The following is a 27457-nucleotide window of genomic DNA, read 5'->3' on the forward strand; positions in this document are numbered from 1 at the left end:
ATCACTTGTGACATAGACAGTGGTACATTTATATAAATGAAAACAACCCATATTTAATAATTTTATTTGCAAACATTATACATCACTTACAATCTATCCAGTCACTGTAAGTCAAACATTACATGGTTTATTCAAATCCTACCTTCTTTTAAATCTCATTACTTGTCTGCATGTATTGTTCCCACAATTTCCACTTTTTATATGTAACTTGCTTGTACCCTTTTCTAAAGATCGTAGAACTAGGGGATCAGGACTAATCCATGAAGGATATTGCAGGTGTCAGTTTTTTGTAAAGAACAAATTGTCCTGATTATAACAGTATGGGTTCTATCAGGAGGCTGATTGCCCATCCAGTGAACTATGTTTGGGTTCACGTTAAATTAGGAGTTCATCAATAATCTCTTAATCTCGGAATGTGACGTAGCAAATGCCATAGTAAAGTCTAGGTAGGTTATTTCTGGACGGTATTTCCATTACCGATGGTTCTGGTAACCTTTTAAAAGAACACATCCAGGATAAGAAAGCATGACCTGTCCTTTATGAAGCTGAACGGGTGTGTGTCCATGGATATAAGGTCTCATGCGTTGTTGTTTATTAGTTCAGATATAATTTGTTCCATAATCGTACAAGTAATGCTAGTGAGACTAACACACTTGTGACTTTCAGAGTCAGTAGAGGGACTGCCTTTATGCATAGGCATTATAGTAGCTGTCCACATCTTGGTGATATGATTCAGATAGAAGAGTTGATGGAGGTTTTTTTCTTAGATGAGACTTGCTGCTTCTCAGCAGACATTCAGGGACACTGTAAGGATCCGTGAAACTGGAATTCTTAATTTTGGAAAGTGGTAAAAGGACTTGATCAGGAGTGATTTTGGAAGGGGAAATGTCGGAGAGTATCAGGGAGGGTCAGTGGGATAAAACAGAAAGAGAATTTGTCCACAAGAATATTAGCAATGTGCTTTGGGTCAGAGAAGCCAGTACCAATGGAGATACCCAACAATTCTGTATTGAATTTATTTCTAAGCTTTGTAATATAACCGAAGATGGCCTTATGGTTGAATTTTTAATTAGTTGCAACCTGAGTTCATAGCTGGCATTTCATTTCCTAGTGGTAAGTTTGAGGGGCATACCAGTTTTGAATACCTTTTATATTGATGAAGTGGGCAGCTTTTATAGATGGCCAGGAGCTTTATCTTTTTCTTATATAAGTTTGTTGATGTGGGAGTTGCACCATATGGGTGTAACCAAAAAAAGCACCAGTAGGACGAATGGAAACCACAATGTTTTAATACCAAGTTAAGCACTTTCATCAAATAAAAGTTGACTTCATCAAAACAAGTTGTACAAACAGACAAGCTTTTAAATACACTAAAAACATTACCAATAGGTTAAAAACACACCAATCATTGTCCTTTGCCTTGAATAAATTAATCACTTAATACCAATACAACTCAAAATTAAAGACACGTGTATTAAACATTTTTTTAAAAACCTATGAATATGTTGACAATAAGAAAAATACATTATAAAAATATGAAAATGTCAAGTTTACATTATATTTTCCCATCTTTTTCTTTTAATGCTGGTGCAGTAGATATAAAATTGTTCAAACCAGAGTATAGGTTAGCAGCCAACCTCAATTGCCACATAAGTTCTCTTTTGTTCAGAATATTCTTCCAATCACCACCCCTAGGGTTTGTTTGTATAACATCCAAAATGCCAAATTTAAAACCAAGGAAACCAATGTTTGCGTAAACGGAAGCACAAACTGCCCCCATAGCGACCCCTTTTATCTGTTGGGAATACTGCCCTTCAAAAAATATATAATTGGTATCTAGTACCAGGGCCATAATCTCACAAACAAGGTTAACCTGTTCATGGGGCAGACTGGAACAAGTAAAAAGCATTTCTTCAAAGTATTCTAGCTCCTCTTTTCTAGGGATACAGGAAAACAAATCCTGAACATCAATGGTCAAGAAACTGACGTCAGCATATAGACAGTTTTTTGGAAGAATACATCTTAGAACAGAGAATCAGTCAGGATACCTATGAGTTTCTTTTGAATTGATTTCCTAAAGTGCCAGGGTTATTTGGTATCCCTGAGGTCCACAAAGATGTTTTGGTGCCTCCTTTTAGGCCCATAGCGGTTGTGCATGGTGGATCTAAAACCCACAATCTAGTAGTATTTGTAGATAAGATGGTCAAACATGTTGTGGAAGGAATACCCCACCTTATCAAAGATTCATGGGACTTTTTAAGTCAAATTAAATCGGACCTCTGGTCATCTGGGGTCAGTTTCTTGACCATTGATGTTCAGGATTTGTTTTCCTGTGTCTCTAGAAAAGAGAGGCTGGAATACTTTGAAGAAATGTTTTTTTACTTGTTCCAGTCTGCCCCATGAACAGGTTAACCTTGCTTGCGAGATTATGGCCCTGGTACTAGATGCCAATTATATATTTTTTTGAAGGGCAGTATTACCAGCAAATAAAAGAGGTCGCTATGGGGGCAGATTGTGCCTCCGTTTACGCAAACATTGTATTACTAGGATGGAAAATGGAACATATCTTCAAAAGTAGGTTTTATTCTGAGATTTTACTACACAGCAGATTCTTGGACGATATTTTTATTTTGTGGAAGAAGAGGCAATATTGTGAGCTTTATTGAATATTTGAACAGCACTACCACCTTCTTGAAATCTACTCATGAATTTCATGACAGTGAGATACATTATTTGGATACTACTATATCAAAAGATAAAGATGGTTTTAAATCCAAGGTATACCGTAAGAAAACTTTTTGCAATGCATATCTTCATTTTAACAGTCATCACCCCCTTTTTCAGAAAAGAAGTATTGTCAAGGGACAGGCTGTTAGAATTGCTCGGATGACTTTGCATAAAGAAGATGTAATTAATGAGTTTAAAGTTTTAAGAAACATGTTTGTTGAGAGAGGGTATCCCTTTGAGTTGGTGGAAAATATTTTACAAGGAATTCTTAATAAATGGGGCTTAAATACAAGCCACTATTGGGTAGGGGCCTTTTTGAAACCCAGGATATTGACACAGTTACAGATGTTGAATTGTCAGGTAAATTCACTCAAGCTTGTGTTGTACAATACAGCCCCTTATATAGTGGAATAAAAAATATTTTAAACAAGAATTGGAGCATTTTTAGAACTGACAAGGAAATATTTCAGGCAGTGGGAGAGAGACCCTTGTTTTCTACTAAAGTGGGGTGCAACTTGAAGTTAACATTAGAAGGTAGTTCAAATGGTAGAGGCCAAATTAAAAATGAAGGCACCAAAATTTGTGGGCGCTGTTCCCAATGTAGTTTCATTATAGAGACAAGTAGTGCGGTTCTAGATAACAGGACTAGGGATACAGTCTTTTTTAAGAAGGGTAACTGACTCACCAGTAGGATAGTATACCTGGATAAGTGTAATGCCAGTGCGGGGTTTTATGTCGGAAAGACTGAGAGGGCCTTCAAGTCCAGGATTTATGAACATTTGTACAACATAAAAATGAAAAGGAGACTAATGCTTTGTATAGCCATAGTAAAGTGTGTAAAATGTCCTTGGTTTTAAATTTGGCATTTTGGATGTTATACAAATAAACCCTAGGGGTGGTGAGTGGAAGAATATTCTGAACAAAAGAGAACTTATGTGGCAATTGAGGTTGGCTGCTACCTTATACCCTGGTTTGAATGATTTTATATCTGTTGCACCAGCATTAAAAGAAAAAGCTGGGAAAATATAATGTAAACTTGACATTTTCATATTTTTATAATGTATTTTTTTTATTGTCAACATATTCATAGGTTGTTAAAAAAATGTTTAATACATATGTCTTTAATTTTGAGCTGTATTGGTATTAAGTGATTAATTTATTCAAGGCAAAGAACAGTGATTGGTGTGTTTTTAACCTATTGGTAATATTTTTAGTGTATTTAAAAGTTTGGCTGTTTGAACCTCTTGTTCTGATGAAGTCAATTTTTATTTGATGAAAGCGCTTAACTTGGTAATAACACATTGTGGTTTCCATTCGTCCTACTGGTGCTTTTTTTTGGTTTCAGTGTTGGTTTCAGCACCAGTTTTGCCACTTTTTTGACCGTATGGGTGTAGTCGTAAACTTAACGGAGTATTATTAAATTGCAGGCAATTGTTGCCTTTATAAGGTTTTATCGTACAAATGCTGAATTCTGCTGCAATTTGATTTGTTTGTGTATTTGGATGTGTAGTCTCAAACTTGCAGTTATGCTTATGTTTGAGGAGTACAGATACCTCAGTATATCAGTCCAACAGGGAGTAAGATTCAGAGGATTAGGCAACTTTCACAGGTGCAAGGATCACTGAAAAGAGCTATACAATTTGTGATTATCAGTAAGCTCTGTAAATGGTAAGCAAGTGGTTCTGGAATAATCTCTGAACTCAGAGGAGTTATTAGGGACTTCAAAGCAAGTTTTTGGGGAGTGGGTCACTAGGTGGTGGTCAGATTTGACTACACAGGGGAAAATAAGTAGGATAGTACAACAGGGGGAAACATTTGTGAGGATAAGAGCTAGGAGAGTAACACCACTGGTGGACAGAAGGACAGTGTGGTTAAGTGAATTTGTCTTCATGAAATCCAGAAGTCTCTGGGGTTATTTGTTGTTGTTGGTATACTTTTGCTAGTCTATGTGTGAATAAATGAAGTCATCCCCAAGAAAGATATTCAGGTTGATGGTTAACATTTCTAACTGGTTATGATGCTCTGAGAGGTAACGGATATAATTTGTTTTAGTGTGATAATTATAATTTTATTGAGTATAACTAAGATTTCAATCAATTCAAGATTTGCATCATACAGAATTTGGAGAGTGGCAATGGGGTTATGAATAAATACAGATTCTCCCCAGTATTTTTTAGTGGACCTGAAAGCAGGAGAGGTATTGTACTGTGGAACTGAGGAAGTACTTTAAATACATTGGAACTAGGCCTTGGACTTGTTTTGTAATCAGGAAAGCTAAGCAAGTGTCTTTTCTGGCCACTGTGTTTAATGGAGTAACTTTGTGTTGTTCCCTTGCATGCACAGCTTGCTCCTAAATCATGGCTTGAGAGCTGTCTACAATCTGAGCATCTTCATCTGGTGTACTGCCAATAGACTTTAGGCACCGCTTTCAGTGAGACGAGTCAACACTACTTCAGGTGGAGAGTCCCTGATTCACACTTGGACACAGAGCTGGAGCCTTTTTTCCATAGGACTTGATACAGATTTGTCCATTCTGCATTGCAGGTAACAAAGCACTAGAGCCCAGTCCTATGTCCTGTATCATTTGATCATAATGAACCATTTTTCATTGACTCCTTTAACCATGATAGTCCTTCAGTCGATTGCTAGCATTCTTAACTACAAAGGCATAATTTCTGTTGCTGGTAGACACATGCTTTCAGTATCTGACATGTGGTCTTTTTCCAGGAAATATTCGGACTTTTGCTTAATTCTTATGTTCAGTTCCCAGATTAAGTATTAAAAAAGAATGCCTCCTGTACAGAGGGGGGAGTTTCCAAGCTGGCTCTCTGGAGGCATATAAACTTCTTAGATCTCAAAGCAGGCCTGTACATTTTTCAAGTCTTTGCCTCAACAATTTTATTAACAGCCTAATGGTGATAATGTGCTTGAAATGGTACCAAGGCTTTTTCACTCCTTCTGAAGGCATATTTTTTACTGTGGTGCTAGGCATAGCATGACAGGCTTTTGGAATAAGCTGTATGTGACATACCCCACCTCCCTTTGGCGGAAGTTTCCTCTTAAATCTTCATAAGCGAAGCATTTGAGGTTTGTTGTCTACATCTTTTGTTCAGGTTATATTTGCTTGGGTGTCTTATGGGCAAGTATTTACCCTAAATCACCTGTAATGTTTGTATATGAAGTGTGATTGTGCTGATAGGGTGAAAGAGCAGAATGGAAAATTTTGCTTTAGAGTGTTCGTTGCTCTTTTTCTAGTCACTGCAACTTGGAATTAGTATGGAAAAGTAATGAGGTTGGTGTTGAAAGTGGGGTGATTGTGGGCTTTTATGACTGAGAGAATTCAGTCTTCAGTCTTGCTTATTTGACTTGGAAGTATGAGATGGACAGTAAGTGTGTTCCCTTCAAGAACCTTCATGCATAAGCTCTGCCTGTTTCTTCCATTAGACAAGTATCAATCATGGTCAACATTTGGCATACATTTTTGGTCTTTATTGCCTCTTCATGGCTTCAAAGCTTCTAAATCCAGGGCTCCGGACCCTTCACACTGTAGCAAAGAAAATGTGAATTAGGGCTCACTTTATGTACCTCCAGTATGATTCATTGAACATTATCGTAGATGTTAAAGCTTTGTTCCATTTGATGGTCTCTGCCATCATTCAGCTTTGTGTGAAGAACGTTCTGAAATGGCCCTGTAGGCTGTTCGTAAGCTAACTACATGCTGAAGTAGTTTTTCTTAATTTTTCTTCATTTCTTCACTTTTCTTCCTTTTTTGTAGTTGGTGAGTAGTCTGCCTATGGGCTGACACTTAACTCAGACTGATTTGGACTGCTTATGGCTTCTCTTTGATCTTTGTCTCTGCCTTTCCACCCACTTATAAGAAGATTGCCTCATTATTGATGTCCTTTTTATAACCCTACACACAGGAATGGTAATTTTATGAACTGATGTTTTTATCCTTAATGTGAGGATCATCATTTTGTTGACTTAATGGCTTTCGTGGGAAACCTTCCTTGTAGAAGTTACTATTTTAAGGATGATTTTGTAACTTCAGGGTTTTATGTATAAGTATCTTTATCATTTTTCTCCATAAGGATATGTTTTCCCTTTTTAGTAAAAGCTGTGTTCCACCTGCAGTTTTCAAGTTTAATTAACCAGATCCTCCTCCTGCCTGTCAATGTTAGGAAACCAGAACTGGTAGGAATGACCTTTTCACATCTTCTGTATCTAGCATCAGCTGGTTTTGGTTAGGGGGAAGATCTTTAGCTGAGCAGATTCTTTGTCACTGCTGCTCTAGGATGGGAAAATAGGCAATTTATTGAGTTGGCCATCTTGAAGTGGTTTGACTGTGCCGACCACATTCAGGTGGTTTGCTTACTGTATATTTCTCTATCCTTATGAAGTACCGAAGTCTCACTTTTTTTCTTTTATCTTGCCAGTGGTAGCCTGGGTTGTTTGATTCAGGAGTGTATATATAGCACAGACTTGTGATGTAGCCTCTTGGCTTTTGGCTGCTTAAGATATTTTAGCTTGGACCTGTACTCTGCAGGTACAGCTTCCTTCACAGGGCTGCACCTTAAAGCATTTTGTTTTCAAAAGCACTTCTCAGGTTTCAGAAGCTACATGTGATTGTTTTTAAATGATTTTATTGTATAATCCTGCATACAAACTGCTATACAAGGCATTTATGATCCCAGTGATAATCCCGTGTGTGTGTGACACACACACACACACACACACGCACACACAAAATCATCTTTCATTATGTCATGTTTAATAAAGTATTATATTATTCAAAATGCACCATTTCTATGAATATATATACATTTGTCACTTGTAAATTTATGTGAGGATTTAAATTAACCTTAAAGGTTAATAGGTTATTTGTATACTGGAAATATGCTGGAAAATTATCCAGGAAATATGCATTGAGTAAACATTCTTGTTATAGACATAATTCTTTCTTGCTTTCTTCCTTTATTTTCTTAATTTCTTCAGATGTCTTCCTTTTTTCTTTCTTTCTTCCTTTATTTTTCTTCATTTCTTCAATTTTCTTCCTTTCTTCATGTCATTTCCTTTTATTTACTGCATTATTTGATGCAAGAGGGGAGTAATTGTAGAGCGGTACTGGAGAAGTTTTTTAAGGGTCTGGTTTTAGATATTGTAAGTTACAGTTGTACAATATGAGCCCATTGCTCATTTGCCATATTAACTTGTAATTTGGTGTGCATATTAATATAGTAATAAAAATAAATATAACAAATTAAAAAAAAAAACAGTTCCGAGTCTGACAAATTCAGTCATTCTTCACACATCCATCCTTACTGGATTTAATGTAGCCTCCCCAAAATGTTCTAAATAATTGAATGTATAACTTCACTTTCATTTGTCTATGTACAGGAAGCTGTCACTACACAATATAAATCTTGTAAGTTTTATTTTTGGATATGCTAGTTTGCAAACATGACTTAATGTTTCCTTTCATCTCTCCTTATTTCCTTACCCAGTTCATAGGTAAGTACTAGGCTAACTGCCTTTTAGGCCTAGTCAGTTTCCCTTTCAGTCACAAGAATCAAACCCCGTACTTTGCATCTGTGAGGAAAACACCTTAACTAGTGCACCAACTTCCATTATCTAAACTTAACACCTGCCCACTAGATACTGTTCCTAATATTTTAATCCGTCTTCCCTTTTCCCACTATCAGTCTAACCATTTTTATCTTGTCACCTCTAATCCTTAATCTTCTTATTTCTCAAAATGAATCGGTAATTTATCTCCTTTTCATTGGCAGTTAATACTACAAATATTCAGCATTTATCTGAAACCAGTTTTTGCACAGTTTTTGCACTGCTGGTGCTTTTTTTAATAATTCATGTAATAATATGATCACATGCCATTGAAAATGACCTTTTCATTGGGCATACCAAAAAGTTAAGCCTAACAGCTCTCTTATTCTCTTCCTTTTGTATCCAGTAATCCCCTGATAAACAATGTATATATAAACTGCACCACTAATTTTTACCCAGCACATCAATGCTGAAATAATTAATTTCCTTTTTAGTATACCAGCTGCTTTAATAACCGGCTGTACTGCCAAACACCCGGGTACTTTGCCATCCAATGCTGGCTGTACACTTTTCTTAATTAAAATGTCCATATATACTGCAGTTCTTCCCAAAACTGTACTTCATGTACTTTTTTGTGCTAGTGTTCCTTCTGTTCTGCTGTAAACATCTTAAAATTTGAGATAATGAAAGGTTATTCTAAAAATTAAAAATCAGCGGATATGATACAATTGATTTACAGCTTTCCAGTTTCATATTTTTTAAATATTTAACAACCTCAAAAGAGGTATTTGTATCCCAGATCTTAATGTAACTACCATGAGAGGGGTAGTGGCAGGCAAAGGGAACCCAAGTATTTTTTTTTTTTCTTTCTGTTCATCTGTAATCAGTGTCTTTATTCACATAAGCTGGTAAAATGTGACTTTTGTCACTTTGAATATAAAAGAACAGGGAACGTCTTTTGAAGTGCTTTGGATCTCCACACTTGCTGCCTTCTCTTGTGAATATATAAAAAAATGTATGAAAGACCTGAAACTCTCTTTTTAAAGAAGTAATTGCTGTAGTCTTTGATCGTAATGGCTTGGATATCACTAAGGTACCAGGATGGAGTCAAGGGAAAGAAGCAGGCATGGATATGGATTGGCATTTCCTGTTGTTGTCGGACTGATGCAATTATTTCTAGTTACTAAAAAACATTGCTATGATAATTAGTAAGTTGGTATAACCACTTGTTTTTTAGGCCCACAGCAGGAAGACGATGTCATAGGATGAACATTGAGGGTTGGGGAAAGCATTGTTTTTAACTGCATGCTGTGCTATACTATGCTGTGAGATTGAATAAAATGATGTCTTGTTTGAGGTGGACCCATCTGTCAGTACTAGTTATTAATTTATCTAACTTATAGCAGGGATGCTATTTCTGCAGTAATAGGTAGCAAGGGAACTTGGGTATGTGAAGATTAGGTTTTTCTGTATGCTATGCATCCTATATATTGTACAGTAGAGAGTCAGTTATCCAAACGTCGATTATCAGAAATGTCAGTTATCCAAACACAGTCTTCCAAAGTTTTGGGGCAAAAATAAAATCACTGTCTGAATATATAAATGTTATATGTATTCACTTCTGCATGTTTTTTGAGCTTGTAGCCTGCTTGTGTGAAAAAATATTCTTTATTGTCCACTGGAATCACTGAATGGTTGAAAAGCATGCAGAAAAAACAAGATTTTTGTGTTTTTTTTTATCCGGTTCAATGTATGTTTGATTATCCGAACTACCCTAGGTGCCAATTAGTTTGGATAATCGACTGTCTACTGTATTGCTTTTTATTTCTGTGTGCGTGCAATGTACATATATTTTAATTTGTATTTATATTGGTTTCTTTATTATTTAAGTAAAGTTCAGTTATTAACCTTCAAGCTCTTGTGGCAGGCATTCATTATTTATTATATTTATGCAGTACAATTTATCTGAGTAGAAGCTAAGCATTATTTACACTGTTGGTTAAAAAGCTGTGTGGCACGTGTCTCCCATTAGACTGCTTAGTTCCACTATCTCTGAATTGGTATGTTAATATTTGGTGTCAATTAAATAACCAGTAATTGGCAACAGGATTAATTTCTGGAATGGCCACTGAAAATTTTGCTATTTTAAATGGCACGTGATCTTATTATTAGATTAATTATTAAAAAAAAAAAACAAAAAAAAAAACAAAAGAGCACTGGCTGTGTAAAAATTGTGCAAAAATTTAGTAAAGGCAGCACTCATGCCAGGAAGAAAGCTGTGGAGAATTGAAACATTTTGTGTGAAAATAATTTTTGTGAAAAGCAAACTTCCTTTATAACAATATTGGATAAGGGCAGTAGAAGACATCCATTCACAGTGGGAGAATGAGAATGGGGCCTGGAACTGCTTGGCCAAAGACTCAGTTGTGTGAGTGATGCACGTACAGTTCAGTCTGGATGTGGATATTGAAAGCTCATAACCATGACAGCAGTGCATATTTCCTTTGTGCTCTTGGGGCCAGATTGTATTTTGTATATTAATTATTTAAATAGATGTCTGTGCAGTTTCTTACTATTACTTGAGCCATGTTTGGAAATGGTGGGACTGAAACCCCATCAGTGCCAGCCATCTTGATGTCACAGTGGGTGACATCATACCATCTAAGTGTTGCATTGTGATAGTTATATCTGTCTGGGTCAATGGTGGCAGTGGCCCCATCCCTCCATCATGGTGACTTTTTATGTAACCCTTACTTTAACTTTAATAATTTTTATTTTTTTATTTCCCTACACTGTGGATTTTCAGAGAATTGGTTTGTGTGACTTGTGGTACTGGTATATTTTGTTTTGTTTTTGAAACTTGCCTCTTCTACAGAGTTTTCTTAGACTTCTGTCCTACAACATGATTTGTACAGTCATCCTGAGAGCATATTTTTACAGATTAGTTTAATTTACTATTGATATTCATGTGTCAAGCCTGTAAAATGTACTTTGGAAAATCTAGTGGCAATTTTCAGAAATGTTAAATTGTGCACTGAGTTCAAGATTTGGTTAAAATACACTAATGTGTGTTCCTGAGTTACGCAACTTGCACAGAGATAAATATTGCAAGTGCATCTGGGCCTTTAAAGGGATGTATATTTGGATCCATTCTTGGTCTAAGGTGATATATCTTAAGTGGGTGGTTTAGCTGAGAGTAATCATTAATTATCATTACATGTAACTACGCCACCAAGCTCTCTATCCAATCTCACTTGTAATTGTGTCTGTCCATGAGAATTGTGAAGTCCCTACTAGGGAACACTACATAACCAATGTATGTAATGTAAATAACCACTTTGTTTTTATATATTCTATTCTAGTTGTTTTCTAACTTCTTGTGTAATCTATGTATGTTTGTCTATGTGGAGCTTTTCTCCCCGGGCCTCTGCTGAAAAATGGACATGTATCCAGTCGGACTGTCCCGGTAAACATAAAATAAAATAAATAAATAAATAAATAAATAAATAGTGACAACTAAAACAGACTTCACTTTTTTTTTTTTGAAGTACAGAACAGATAGGTCCTTAAATTTGAAGTGGTAACTTTAGAAGAAATTTGGCATTTCTTGTGTCTTAATTATATTTTTGATCGCGTAGAGAACAGGAATCTTTGGAATGTAGGGATGGGAAAGAGAGAGAAAGAGATGTGGGAGCAGCCATTTTATGGCAGGTATTGCTGTATATAACTTAGCCCGCGTAAATTGTTCTTGGTGAGCCAGCCTACTGCTGTGAGCTGGGGCTTCTGCCTTACCTTACATTGTGGAGTTTTCTTGAGTTTATTACCTGCGTATAGAAGGGGAGGTGAGGACTGAGTGTCCAGTAGTAGAAGTGGAAGATACTTCGGCTACAGAACATTTACAGATTATGATGAAAACATGTATCTGCTTATTGTCATGATTAAGCATTGCAGACCTTTGAGATTTTACAAGCAGATGGTAGTTCATTTCTCAGTTGATGTAGTGCCTGATTAGTGGGTCATAATAAATCCATTCAGATCATATTGCTTTGGTTAATGCAGTAAAGCAGTAACTACCCCACAGAGTCACTTGCAGGTAGCTTTTTTTTCTCTTTGAAACATTCGTTATTTGCTTGACCAGTGGAACTAAAGCATTTATCAAGCAGACTTCTGACTAGAGTGACACTTGAATGCCTCAGAGTAGTGTGCACTAGACTTAAATGAGTTTTCACTCAAAAGCCAAGTAAATGTTGTTTTGTATGTTTTTGTTTCAATGTGAAGGAAATTTACAAAAAAAAATCAAAATATTTTGAATATTGTATTTTTAGAGAAAATATGAAACTACTGAACCGTGAAAGGAAAATATGTAGAAAAGACTGTTACAGCTTACTTTCACATTATTGAAGACATCATTTAGTTACCCCTTTAGTTTATGGAGTATCAGGGCTAAGTAGGTTGCACATCTGCCTTTGATGCTAGATATTGAGTAGGCTGTGGGTTCTCTTCCCATAACAGGCACTTGGATTTGTATTCCAGTGCACCATTTGGCAATGCTGAACTTTTGAAGTGTTGTCCTTTACATGAAATGTTAAACTGAGATCCCATCTTCCTGACCTGGAGTCAGTTGAGCTGGATTTTAAACATCCTATTGCAGTTGATAAATGTACTGCCACCAAGGGTGTAGCTAGGCATACTTAGTGTACTCAAATGAGTGTATTTTTTTCTGAGCATCCCTTGGAAACATAAACACTCAAAAAGCACAGAATGGTTAGAACTGTGAAAATGAGTATCTGCATTTTAGAGGAATAGAAATGATTCTTGTACAAAATAAATGCACCTCTAAAACTAGTGTTTATGGCTATAAATGGTAACAATTGAAAATAGTGCACCTCTTGTTATATACCGCGGTAACATTTTGAAGGTTGAGTATATTTTTAAAGTGATAGGTGGGTAGTAGGGGCAACAGCATTGTTTGAGTACAAAATGTATACCTCTGGCTACGCTGCTGACTGTCGCACAATATTTACAACAGTTTTCCTTAAAAAGCAAATCAGCAAAACTTCTGTCATCTTATATTTTATTTTCCCATTACGCTTTCTGTTAATATTGTGAAATTCCTCCCCTTTAGTTTCTGTTACTGAACCAAGCTCCGTTTGTGTACCCACTTTTTCTGCTACTCGTTTTTCTTTGCATCCCTTTTCTTACAGTCCTGCAGCAAGTCACGATCATTTCTACCACATATTATTGGGATTACTGTTGCACATACTTGTGCTCCATATTTATTTATTTATTTATATATATATTTATTAATTAATTATTGACATTTGATCACTGGGAAAGTCCCATTTCCAGCAGAGGCCAGGAATGAAGAGCTCCAAGGTATTACAAAACATTTTAATAATAATAATAATTTTGCATTGCATTGTTTGAATCATCACTTTACTTTTCTTCAGGAAATCCTGATGTAATGAAGAAGTCTGATGCAGATAAAACTGGCATCTCATAACCCCAAATGTTTAATTGAGCTGTATATCAAATTTAGAAGTCTGGGCGAGTAAACCTGGACCATAACCCTGCTGTAAGCCAATATCACATAAAAGAAAGGACATGGCCTTCCAAGATGTGCTGCTTTCCATGCGTCTCAAAATAGTTGTGTAATGCAAAAATGTCTCTCTTTTTCTGTTTGGCCATTACTTGTGTAATTGTAATGCAAAGTGTGTCTGTTTCTCTTGCCATCATTTTGTCCTTTCAGACAGTTCTGTTCCTCTAAAAATGATGAAATGGTGTATCATTTGTTAATCAGGTAAATGATCTGCAGATCCCTTTTAACAATGATCCAGACCACAAGGGCAAAGGAAGATATGGCATTTAATACGTGGATAATGCAGTATAGCCAGTCAATCAACATGTTTTTGGATGTGGGAAGAAACTGAAATAGCAGGAGAAGACAAAACAAAAAAAGGAGAGCATGCAGATTCCACACAGACAATGACCAGAAGTGAGGATTAAACCCAAGATACTGAAACTATAAGCCAGAGATCTTTCCACTTTTTAGGTACTGATAACGGAGTAAATGCCTAATGTGAAATTTTGAATAACAATAATATCACAGCTGTAAAAAGAGACAAAAGGCATGGTGCTAAGCTTTGATGCTGTAGGCACAAACTTCATTTTACGTTGGTATGAAAACACAATATTGCATCACCAAGAGTAATTTAATGAAAGATACAAGATTGCAAGTGTGGTTTATGTAGAGGGCAAGCACTCCTGAGCACCCACATCCTTACTACTTCTTCACATATGCCATCTCCATGGTTACATGAATTCTACGCTGCCCACATCCACATCCTCATTATTTACATATACTGTCTCCATGACTGCATGAAATTGATTGGAAATACAATATGTTTTTGTGCAAAAATACAATATGCACATATCTCTGTGGTCAAAACATCTTGTAAGTGGTATATTAAAGCAAAAATGGTGGGGATGGTTCTGCTCTATCCTTGCTATCAGTACTGCAGTATTAAGTGGAATAGGATGCCATTTACTGCTGTGCACTTGTATTAAATGTCTTAATTCATTAAGTAATGATCAGTTTACAGATTTAGTTAAGCTAAGAAGTTTGTGCAGTTCAGAACTTCTACATGTGCAGCAAATTGCTAAGCAATAACACATTTTATGTTTTAATAATATAAAGTTAACTGACTGCCTGTTATTTAGTTCTTTTTGATAAATAAAATGACCACTATTAATAACCAGACAGATCAGTTAAACACATCAGTGCTTATCCCTTTTAACATCAGTAGAGTATTTGCAAACCAGCTTACTATATTTTAACATGTTAACATCCGGCATTCCAGTTAGCAGTATTCCATTTGTTTGATAGTTTAAAAATTTAACATGCAGTCTTTAGCAGGTGTTTTGGCTTCAGTCCTTCGGTAACATACTGCAGAAGCCACATAACCATACTAAGACCCAAGTAAGCCTTAACTATCCTATATACAGTTGATTCAGCCTTGTAGAATAGTATTGCTCATTTTCCCCATCATCAAATTGAAGCACAAGCTTTTTAAAGCATTCTTTGGTTTCACAGGATGCAGCAGTAATGCAGTTTGATAGCTGCCACAGTAATGATCTGACATTTTCTGGAGACTGAAACAGCAACATTTTTCTGTTTCATTTAATTTTAAAAAAGGGATGCCCCCTTAACTCAATATATTTTAAAAGAGGGATGTCCCTTAACTCAATATGTCTCCATCTTAAAAAAAAAATAGTTGGGGGAAGGTTAAGGGGGGGCGGGTAATCACTCTCATCAACAATCATTTAGCGAAACAGTTCAGTGAAGGAGAGTGTATGTCATGTGAAATGAGGGGCCATTATAAGTGGGGTCTGCTGCCTACCCTTAGACTCGCGCACATGTTAGACACGGTCTGCGTTTCAAGAAGGGATGGGTGAGTTACTGATGTTGCTGCAGACTGTGATCACCCGCGGTGAGCCTAGCAGCAGGAAGCGGTTGGACCACACTGAGGACAAGTCCGTACCAGTCAACCAGCGTATGCAGTAGGTGCAATGGAGATGTTCACTTTTAACCTGATTGTGCAATAAAATAAATATGTTTAAAATATGTTCATTAGAAGATGTTAGCACTGAAAATGTAAATTAAGGAAACGTATGTAAAATACAAACAAGTTCATGAAAGGAAAGATGGAGAGAGATGAGAGAGAAAAAAGAGGAAACATTTTCAAGCATGTAACATAGAAAATGATGATCACCTGTTCCATGTTTTGCAAATAGAGTAGTGAATTTGATTTTTTTTGAAAACATGCATACAAAAAGGAACACCAATGAGTAGTATCTTCTAGAGTAGACGAATGATAGGTATGTTGATGTGGGCTGATAAGGAAAGGAAAGCTTTGGTTGTTGGATGTGTGTGTGTGTGTGTGTGTGTATATGTATGTATATATATATATATATATATATATATATATGTGTATGTATATATATATATATATATATATATATATATATATATATATATACACACACACACACACACACACACACACACACACACATATACAGGGAAAACTGGTACTTTGTGAGCAATGAAGCTGCTAGCAGAGATTCTTTAGAATCTGAAAAAAAAAAGACCTGTAAACTATAGACAAGCTGTGATGAGAATGTGAAACTAAATAAGCAGTTATAACTTGTTTGAAAATCGATAGTTCTTTATTGCAAATAAATGGTAATAAATAGTTGAGTGCTTTTGACTTAAATGTGATTCATCAAATTTAACTCCAGTACTGATAATGAGTTTCTAACTCAAGCTTGAGTTAGATTTGATGAAACCCATTTAAGGGTGAAAATGCTCATCTATTTACTATCCTTTATTTTCAGTAAAGAGGTATCTATCGATTTTTAAACAATGTATATGTGCTTGATTACTTTGAAGTCTTAGCAAAGCATGTCTAAGGAGTCTCAGCCAGCAAATTTATTGCTCATGGTACCGGTTTTCCCAGTGGTTTAATGTTTTTTTCCTCTAAGGTGGGAGATGTTTTGCTACCAAAGGCTGGAAAACTACTGCACCTCACTACAAGGATCTGTTTACACACACACACACACACACACACACACACACACACACACACACACACAATGTACTATATGTATGTGTGTATAGATATGGCTGTGTGTTTCTTGGTTGACAAAGCAACATATCAAACTTCACCCGATCAAGCACAAACACTCAAAAACAGATCTTGTGTGCCGCCATTCTGCACAGACATGAGTCCGTTGCCTTGACCTCAGTTAAGTGAATTTTACCTTTTTTTTTCTCTCTCCTTTGAACTTTGTTGATCTTCTTTTTGATAGAATTTCGTTGTTGTCTTTATCTCTCAAAACTAAACCTCCCCTCATAAGTATTTAGTTGATGACATGTGTTAGGGTTTTGCCCTTCTCCTCCTCCATGCTCTCTCTATTAGTCTGGCTGTTGGCCATTCCTTCCTCCTTTCACCTTTTTCTTTAGTTGAAAAAAGAAATCTTTCCCTGTGTCTTTTCTTTTGTTTGGTAGCATCTCTTTGCCTGACAGTAATTGTGTGTGTGTGTGTGTGTGTGTGTGTGTGTGTGTGTGTGTGTGTGTGTGTGTGTGTGTGTGTGTGTGTGTGTTAACTCTGTGTGTAAGTGGCATAGTTATGGCCAATAAGTCAACAGGGTTCAAAAGATGCACCTCTAGTTGACACAAAATTCTGAATTTGGATGCCCACAAGAGGTGCATCTACTGTCTTGGGCCTATACACTTAGAGGCCGACTATGATATTTAGGTGGCCTTTAATCCCCATGCCCTTTCAGGCCATAGAAATAAACTAATTTTAAGGGATCTTCTACTGGCTTCTGGGGCCTAAACCTCCTTGGAACCTATGACTTCCAAAGAGTTGAAGAAGCATTCCCCCTCAGCATCTCTGGGGATTATGTCTTCTGTCCCAGATCAGAGGTAAAAGTTGTTGGCTCCGGTTGCCTCAAATCCAGCTGATATCCATTGGAATCAAGAGGTTCCTTGGATCTGACAGAATCTGGACCGACTATGACCATTCCTCTGATCCAAACTTTATTAGGTCCTAAGACTTTGGGTCCTAGCATCCCCTCAGATACATCATACATTGTTAGGATCTGAAATTCCCCATCTCTTGAGCAAATTCTCCTCTAATCTAAAGCCTTTGGATCAGAGGTCTTGAAGCTGTACACCAGTTTGGAGCAAGTCACCATCCCTGGCTCTGACTTCTCAGATTAGTTATTCTCATGTTTAAATTTACTCATTCCTCAGCTTCCTCTAGATCCTCTCGGCTTTCTCATGCAAATATGGACAGGATGATGCAGAGTTTCATCAAAGCTTCGATTCAGTCAGGATTCTGCCATCTCCATCCCATACTGGATCCATGGGAGCTCCAACTCCTATAGTACAAACTTCTCTTTTGATCCGACCATCAGCTTTGAAAACCTAGGATCTGGTTTATCTGAGAGAGCTGTCAACAGAGCCGAGGATACATCTTTCTTGGACTTCATCAGTGTCCAAGACCAACTCTCGTCAGATGCTTTCAGAGCAGAGTGAGTCCCAGACCTAAACATGGGTGCTGACTCTGTGGGGTTGGTTTTGGCTCTGACTTTCAGATCTATCTCTCCCCCTAGTGGCTTCAGCCCGCGATAGTTTGGTCTGGATGCTCTCTGGAGGTGCCGGATCTGGGGCAGCTTCTTCCTTTTCTCCTCTGGTGGCTTCACCTCTTGGGGGGGGGGGGTTCACTGGGTTCCTCTGCCTTTCAGGTGGCAGAGAAGACTTTCTCTAGAGCTGCATTTCCTCACCCCTCTGGATACTATCCAGTCACCTTCTGATCTGAGCTTTGAGCCCATTCATCCTACCTGAAGTCAGCCCCTCCAAGAAAGCCTCCAGGCCTTGCCACTGCAGCGGGTTCCCCATTCCTCCAGTTCCTCTCCCGAGCATCCCATGGGAGGGAGTTCATCAGAAGAAACTGTGCAAGAGGAAGCATTTGGACTCCCCTTTGGAGTCCTTGACCGATGACACAGACTTCTTTGAGGGAGAAGGGTCCTCCTGATGACATCTCCTTTGGAGATATTTTAGAAATCCTGAAGCGAAAGGGTGGCTGGTTATCCCAACCCCCTTCTTAGGAGTCAGTGTTCCTGGAGGCCTTCTGGATTGGCCCATCTACATCCTGGGTGACCCCACTGGTGGATGAACTTATTGATCTGATGTTACCTGTTGCACATACTTTTTTGGTTGCTCCATATTTATTTATTTATTTATATATATATTTATTAATTAATTATTGACATTTGATCACTGGGAAAGTCCCATTTCCAGCAGAGGCCAGGAATGAAGAGCTCCAAGGTATTACAAAACATTTTAATAATAATAATAATTTTGCATTGCATTGTTTGAATCATCACTTTACTTTTCTTCAGGAAATCCTGATGTAATGAAGAAGTCTGATGCAGATAAAACTGGCATCTCATAACCCCAAATGTTTAATTGAGCTGTATATCAAATTTAGAAGTCCAGTAAACCTGGACCATAACCCTGCTGTAAGCCAATATCACATAAAAGAAAGGACATGGCCTTCCAAGATGTGCTGCTTTCCATGCGTCTCAAAATAGTTGTGTAATGCAAAAATGTCTCTCTTTTTCTGTTTGGCCATTACTTGTGTAATTGTAATGCAAAGTGTGTCTGTTTCTCTTGCCATCATTTTGTCCTTTCAGACAGTTCTGTTCCTCTAAAAATGATGAAATGGTGTATCATTTGTTAATCAGGTAAATGATCTGCAGATCCCTTTTAACAATGATCCAGACCACAAGGGCAAAGGAAGATATGGCATTTAATACGTGGATAATGCAGTATAGCCAGTCAATCAACATGTTTTTGGATGTGGGAAGAAACTGAAATAGCAGGAGAAGACAAAACAAAAAAAAAGGAGAGCATGCAGATTCCACACAGACAATGACCAGAAGTGAGGATTAAACCCAAGATACTGAAACTATAAGCCAGAGATCTTTCCACTTTTTTAGGTACTGATAACGGAGTAAATGCCTAATGTGAAATTTTGAATAACAATAATATCACAGCTGTAAAAAGAGACAAAAGGCATGGTGCTAAGCTTTGATGCTGTAGGCACAAACTTCATTTTACGTTGGTATGAAAACACAATATTGCATCACCAAGAGTAATTTAATGAAAGATACAAGATTGCAAGTGTGGTTTATGTAGAGGGCAAGCACTCCTGAGCACCCACATCCTTACTACTTCTTCACATATGCCATCTCCATGGTTACATGAATTCTACGCTGCCCACATCCACATCCTCATTATTTACATATACTGTCTCCATGACTGCATGAAATTGATTGGAAATACAATATGTTTTTGTGCAAAAATACAATATGCACATATCTCTGTGGTCAAAACATCTTGTAAGTGGTATATTAAAGCAAAAATGGTGGGGATGGTTCTGCTCTATCCTTGCTATCAGTACTGCAGTATTAAGTGGAATAGGATGCCATTTACTGCTGTGCACTTGTATTAAATGTCTTAATTCATTAAGTAATGATCAGTTTACAGATTTAGTTAAGCTAAGAAGTTTGTGCAGTTCAGAACTTCTACATGTGCAGCAAATTGCTAAGCAATAACACATTTTATGTTTTAATAATATAAAGTTAACTGACTGCCTGTTATTTAGTTCTTTTTGATAAATAAAATGACCACTATTAATAACCAGACAGATCAGTTAAACACATCAGTGCTTATCCCTTTTAACATCAGTAGAGTATTTGCAAACCAGCTTACTATATTTTAACATGTTAACATCCGGCATTCCAGTTAGCAGTATTCCATTTGTTTGATAGTTTAAAAATTTAACATGCAGTCTTTAGCAGGTGTTTTGGCTTCAGTCCTTCGGTAACATACTGCAGAAGCCACATAACCATACTAAGACCCAAGTAAGCCTTAACTATCCTATATACAGTTGATTCAGCCTTGTAGAATAGTATTGCTCATTTTCCCCATCATCAAATTGAAGCACAAGCTTTTTAAAGCATTCTTTGGTTTCACAGGATGCAGCAGTAATGCAGTTTGATAGCTGCCACAGTAATGATCTGACATTTTCTGGAGACTGAAACAGCAACATTTTTCTGTTTCATTTAATTTTAAAAAAGGGATGCCCCCTTAACACAATATATTTTAAAAGAGGGATGTCCCTTAACTCAATATGTCTTCTGTCCCAGATCAGAGGTAAAAGTTGTTGGCCCCGGTTGCCTCAAATCCAGCTGATATCCATTGCAATCAAGAGGTTCCTTGGATCTGACAGAATCTGGACCGACTATGACCATTCCTCTGATCCAAACTTTATTAGGTCCTAAGACTTTGGGTCCTAGCATCCCCTCAGATACATCATACATAGTTAGGATCTGAAATTCCCCATCTCTTGAGCAAATTCTCCTCTAATCTAAAGCCTTTGGATCAGAGGTCTTGAAGCTGTACACCAGTTTGGAGCAAGTCACCATCCCTGGCTCTGACTTCTCAGATTAGTTATTCTCATGTTTAAATTTACTCATTCCTCAGCTTCCTCTAGATCCTCTCGGCTTTCTCATGCAAATATGGACAGGATGATGCAGAGTTTCATCAAAGCTTCGATTCAGTCAGGATTCTGCCATCTCCATCCCATACTGGATCCATGGGAGCTCCAACTCCTATAGTACAAACTTCTCTTTTGATCCAACCATCAGCTTTGAAAACCTAGGATCTGGTTTATCTGAGAGAGCTGTCAACAGAGCCGAGGATACATCTTTCTTGGACTTCATCAGTGTCCAAGACCAACTCTCGTCAGATGCTTTCAGAGCAGAGTGAGTCCCAGACCTAAACATGGGTGCTGACTCTGTGGGGTTGGTTTTGGCTCTGACTTTCAGATCTATCTCTCCCCCTAGTGGCTTCAGCCCGTGATAGTTTGGTCTGGATGCTCTCTGGAGGTGCCGGATCTGGGGCAGCTTCTTCCTTTTCTCCTCTGGTGGCTTCACCTCTTGGGGGGGGGGGGGTTCACTGGGTTCCTCTGCCTTTCAGGTGGCAGAGAAGACTTTCTCTAGAGCTGCATTTCCTCACCCCTCTGGATACTATCCAGTCACCTTCTGATCTGAGCTTTGGGCCCATTCATCCTACCTGAAGTCAGCCCCTCCAAGAAAGCCTCCAGGCCTTGCCACTGCAGCGGGTTCCCCATTCCTCCAGTTCCTCTCCCGAGCATCCCATGGGAGGGGGGGAGTTCATCAGAAGAAACTGTGCAAGAGGAAGCATTTGGACTCCCCTTTGGAGTCCTTGACCGATGACACAGACTTCTTTGAGGGAGAAGGGTCCTCCTGATGACATCTCCTTTGGAGATATTTTAGAAATCCTGAAGCGAAAGGGTAGATGGTCATCCCAACCCCCTTCTTCTGAGGAGTCTGTGTTCTTGGAGGCCTTCAGGATGGGCCCATCTATATCCTGGGTGACCCCACTGGTGGATGAACTTATTGATCTAGTTTCTTGCCGGGCGTGGAAGGAGCCAGACATCGTGGAGCCCATACCCAAGCATACAGATAAATATCTCGGCCTGCCTGCCAATCATTTGCATTGGCGCAAAGGTATCCATCCCCATTGATGCCATTGTGGTGTCAGCAACTATCAAGACGAAGCTAGCAGAACAGAGCTGCACTGTCAACACCCCCCCCAAACAAGGAGTCTCTGGCATTGGACAGACATGGGAAGCGCATTTATGCCTCAGCTACCTTTACACCGAGAGCATTAAATTACTTGGCACATTTCACACACCTACAGAGGGTCATGGTTAAAGAACTTACTAGCTCTCTGACAGAGTCCTTGTTGGAGGAGGACCTCAATTGGCCACTCTTTCCTCTGCCTCTAATTCCTCAGTAAGGCTAATTTCTAATGCTGCAGAGGGAATTTCTCGAGCAGCCGGAACAGGCATAGCCATTAGGAGACATGCCTGGATGAGGCTTTGCAGGTTTGCAGAACCCTTTAAGGTGTCCTTTATCAATGCCCCTTTTGATGTTTCTTCCCTTTTTGGACCATGGGTCAAAGAAACTATTATCCACCGCGAGCAAGAGGGAAAGTCCATGTGTGCTGTAAGGATCAAATTTTCTTCCCCTCAACAGACCTTTTCAAGGAACCAATGGAGAGTAAAGAAGATGCGGTTCTAGAAATCTCAAGGTCCTCTGGATTCCCAAGATGATTCCTCTTCCAGAGGAAGAGGATTTAATGGCAGACACCACCCTAGAAGCAGAGGAGGTCTGCAGAATCAGGGCTTCAGAGAACCCTTCTCTGACAGGCCCTACCGGCACTGCTGAAGCTTTGCCCAACTGTCCTACTCTAGAGGCAGTCATGGGCAGACTGTCATTGCACCTAGATGCCTGGACAAATTTAACAAATGACAACTGGGTGCTAAACATAATTTCCAGAGGTTACATATTCCCTTTTCCCTTCACCTCCAAGCCCCAGGAGGAGTCCCCCCCCCCCCGATGTGCCACCCTGTCAGAGGGAGAACGCCATTCAAAAGGTTGAGAATCTTCTAGAAAAAGAGTCATCCAAAAGGTCTCGACCAAACAAGGTTGGGGAACCTATTCATGGTTCATTTTTGTGCCAAAAAAGACAGGGGACTTGTGAACAATCCTAGATCTGAGCAATCTTAATGTATTTATCAAGAAGTTAAAGTTCCACATGGTTACGGTTCAGTCCATACTGACACTACTGTGCAAGGATGATTGGATGTGCTCCATATTCCATACTTTCATATCAAAATAAACAGGTGCTCCAGGAGACATTTGCACTTCCAGCTGGGAGACGGTCATTACCAGTTCAGAGCACTGCCCTTTGGACTCGCCACCAGACCCTGGGTGTTTACCAAATGCATGTCAGTGGTAGCAGCTCAACTGAGACTGCATGGATTCTAGGTGTTTCAATACTTGGGACGATTGGTTCCTCACTGCACCAACAAGGTATCAACTTCTTCAAGCCACCCAGTACTTGCTACAACTCTTTAATCACCTGGGAATTACAATAAACTTAGCAAAGTCAAAATTGCTCTCTGTGCAGAACATAGAGTTCATAGGAATGCAACTGAAAACGATCACACAAATAGTGTCATTGCCTCCACAACTTGCAATATCTCTGAGACAACACGTTCAGGTATTACTGGATATGCCCACTCCACCTGCAAAACTAATTTTGAGAGCTCTAGGATCTAGTTCAGCTGCCATACTCCTAGTACCACTAGCAAGGTTCTTCATGTGAGTACTACAATGGACTCTATCCATTCAGTGTTTCATTCTGTACCAACCACTATCTGTTCCTATCAGACTAACCCCAATTTGCAAGCGTTACCTCCATTGGTGGATTCTTTAAAATGACTTACACCTGGGCAGGCCTTTTTCTCCTCACCCGCTGATGGCCACAGTGAGCACTGATGCTTCACTGTGTTGGGGTGGGGGAGCATTATCAAGAAAGATTGGTCCAAGGCATGTGGTCCCCAACAGAGACCAAATTGCACATCAACATCCTAGAAATGAGAGCAGTCCATCTGATGTTGCTCCATCTGATGTTGCAAGCCTTTCAGAACTGTCTGCCTGTGGGAAAGATAGCAATTCATACAGACAACATGTCAATAGTCTGGTACATCAACAAATGGGGGAAACCCGTTTGTACCCTTTGTCCAGAGAGGCCATGAGAGTGCGGGAATGCGAGATCTCTTCAAACTGCTTTCTCATTGCAATGCACATTCTGAGGAGACCAATATACTGACAGACATACTCCTCATGAGTGGTCCCTGAACCAATCAGTAGTGAACCAGATATTCAGCCGATGGGGTCAACCTTGCTGCAATCTCTTTACTTCTCTCATAAACAACAAGTGCAGCAAATACTTGGCTCTGATCCCCTGAAACGGGGAGTCACTGAGGGATGCTGTAGTCCACAACTGGCCTCGGGTCTCCTGTATGCTTACCCACTAATACCTGTAATTCCAAAAGTCCTACAGAAAGCCAGCATGTTGAAGAGCACTCTGATCCTCATCACCCCTTTCGGGCCTCGTCGGGTATGGTTCCCCTTCTTACGGTCTCGCATCGTATATCCCCCAAAGATACTTGATCCCAGTCAGGGTCTAATTTCCCATTCATCAGAGCATCAACATCCCAGTCTCAGAGCTCTATGATTAATCACTTGCTTTCTCCACATCCAGTGATTCTAAGAAAGTTCAGGCTATTTCCCCTGTCCATGAAATTATTCTTGCTTCCCAAAAGCCATCCACAAAAAAGGTTTATAGTAGCAAATGGAAGAGATTTTCAATTTGGGCATCGAAACAGAATATCAATCCTTTGTCAGCAACTGTCAGCTGTACTTCAGTTTTGGGTTCACATTTTCAAGATGGCACTAGTTTCTCTACCATAAAATTACAACTGGCAGTAATTGCAAATTTTTTTTGTGGGGAGAGATTCTAATTCTTCATCCTCCTTTTCAACACCCAGTATATGTAAGGCTTTCCTACTTAGGCCTCTGATAAAAGATCCTTCTCCTCCTTGGGACGTCATCATGGTCATTCAAGGTCTCACTCAGAAACCTTTTGATCCTGTTGACTCCTGCAAGATGAAATTTCTGTCTTGGAAAAACATTTTTCAAGTGGCCATTTCTTCAGCCAAAAAAGCGTCTGAGCTGTGCTCTTTCAGCTAAACCATCATATATCACCTTCTTCAAAGATAGGGTCTCTTTAAGAACAAATCCTACATTTATGCCTAAAGTTGCCATATAAAATTAATCAGTCCATTCACCTATCAGTCTTCACAGTTATTCTAACAAAGGCAAATATATGTTACATTTGCTTGACATTCATAGGCAGTTGCATTTCTATTTGTACAGACAAAGAAATACAGAAAATCTGAGCAACTATTTATATCTTTTTCACCTAACCTACTAGGCCAGGGAGTGCCTAAAATCACAGTAGCAAAATGGATTACTGATTGTATCGCTACTGTTTATTCCATGAAAGGCATGCAGCTACCCTGTCTTCCAAAAGCTCATTCTAAAAGTCGTTGTCCACTTCATATGCTTTTTTCAGCTAGAATCTCTATTGATAAATCTGTGCAGCAGCAGCTTGGTCCAAGTCCCATAGATTTGTTTTTCATTATAAATTGGATATTGTTTACAGAAACAGAGCATTCTTTGGCTCCGTGGTGCTCTGGCATATCCTTCCATGAGGGCTAGTTGAGATTTGCGTAGCTGGGCACTCTGACCCATTAGCGAGGAAGAATGAAATGGGCAACATTAGATTTAGAAGTTATGTACTTGCCATAACCTGACACCTGTGTTGTCTAGTTTCATTCTTCCTCATGTCCCACCCATCCATCCCCATCCTAAGATGTTGAGCTCTATCTAGAGGAATTATGAACTCATAGATTCCTGATTTGAGCTCCAGATTACGGTAATATCTTTTCCTTTCTCTCTCTACTTTTGCAGATAATTGTCTATAGAGCAGCAAACTCAATCTGAGAAGTTTAGTGGAAATGTGAGGCATCAGGGGAGAGGGAGGAGCTCAAGGCTTGGATCATAAGTCTTGTGACGCGGCTAAATCAAACACACACAAAAAAGACCCATTAATGAGGAAGAATGAAATGGGACAACAAAGATGCCAAGTTATGTTAAGTATATAACTTCTAATTTACTACAATTGGTTAAACGTAGCAATTAAAAAAAAAAAGTCAGTACATATGATCAAAAGGCAAATTATTTTATATCCAGGCTTTTTTTTCTGAGTAAGATTGAGGGATGGTAAAGATTGGGGACTTTACTGTTTTGCAGTCTCTGAGTTCTTGTATATGTACATGTATGTATGTGTGTATGTATGTATATGTATATATATATATATATATATATATATATATATGAAAATAAATCCCAAGGAGCCAGAAACCTTCGTAGCGTCTAAGCACAACTGCTACCACTTCAATATGTGAGTTACCAATGTGGATCCTTCACAAAGTTCCTATTGATGTTATTCCTCCAGGTACACAGCAAAGGCAAAGCAGAAACCAAAACAGGAACCAAGTACTCCCAACAGTTCAATGCTTGGAACAAATGAGTAAACTGTAGTATCATAAAACTTGTTCATTTATTAGTTAAAAATCGTGAGCGCTTTCGCGGGACTTATCACCGCTTCTTCAGACAAAGACAGCCATACAATAATCCTGGTTTAAATAAACTAAGCATCCAATGACAACTTTCAAAATTCCCTCCAAAATAAGCATCACTTCCTGTATCAAAGACCAACAGGAAGTGATGTATCATGATAACTGCACTGAACATTGTATTCATGCTAGTATCATTCTCACTTCCTCTATTCAAAAGCCAACAGGAAGTGAGGAAACATAACTACCACAGTAAGCATTGTACTTATAATATTATCATCAGTGCATATTCGCTAAAAACTGTGTAAGCAAAACAAAGCTAATAAAGCCACATCATGATAATAATACATATCATTCAGACTTTGAAGATACTAAAACTAATGTATAGATATATGTATAAACAATTACAAAATATACTTATACAAACTAATGTATAATGGATTCAACAA

General features: G+C 38.4%; 1 protein-coding gene across 2 annotated transcripts in view; it reads left to right on the forward strand.

The window, feature by feature from the left end:
* TMEM35B (transmembrane protein 35B) overlaps positions 1–27457 on the forward strand; it is a 602314-nt gene that overhangs the window by 289830 nt on the left and 285027 nt on the right. The window lies entirely within an intron of this gene.

Source organism: Protopterus annectens, chromosome 1.part2 (assembly GCF_019279795.1).
Source record: "Protopterus annectens isolate FY-2018-M chromosome 1.part2, PAN1.0, whole genome shotgun sequence".
NCBI lineage: Eukaryota > Metazoa > Chordata > Ceratodontiformes > Protopteridae > Protopterus > Protopterus annectens.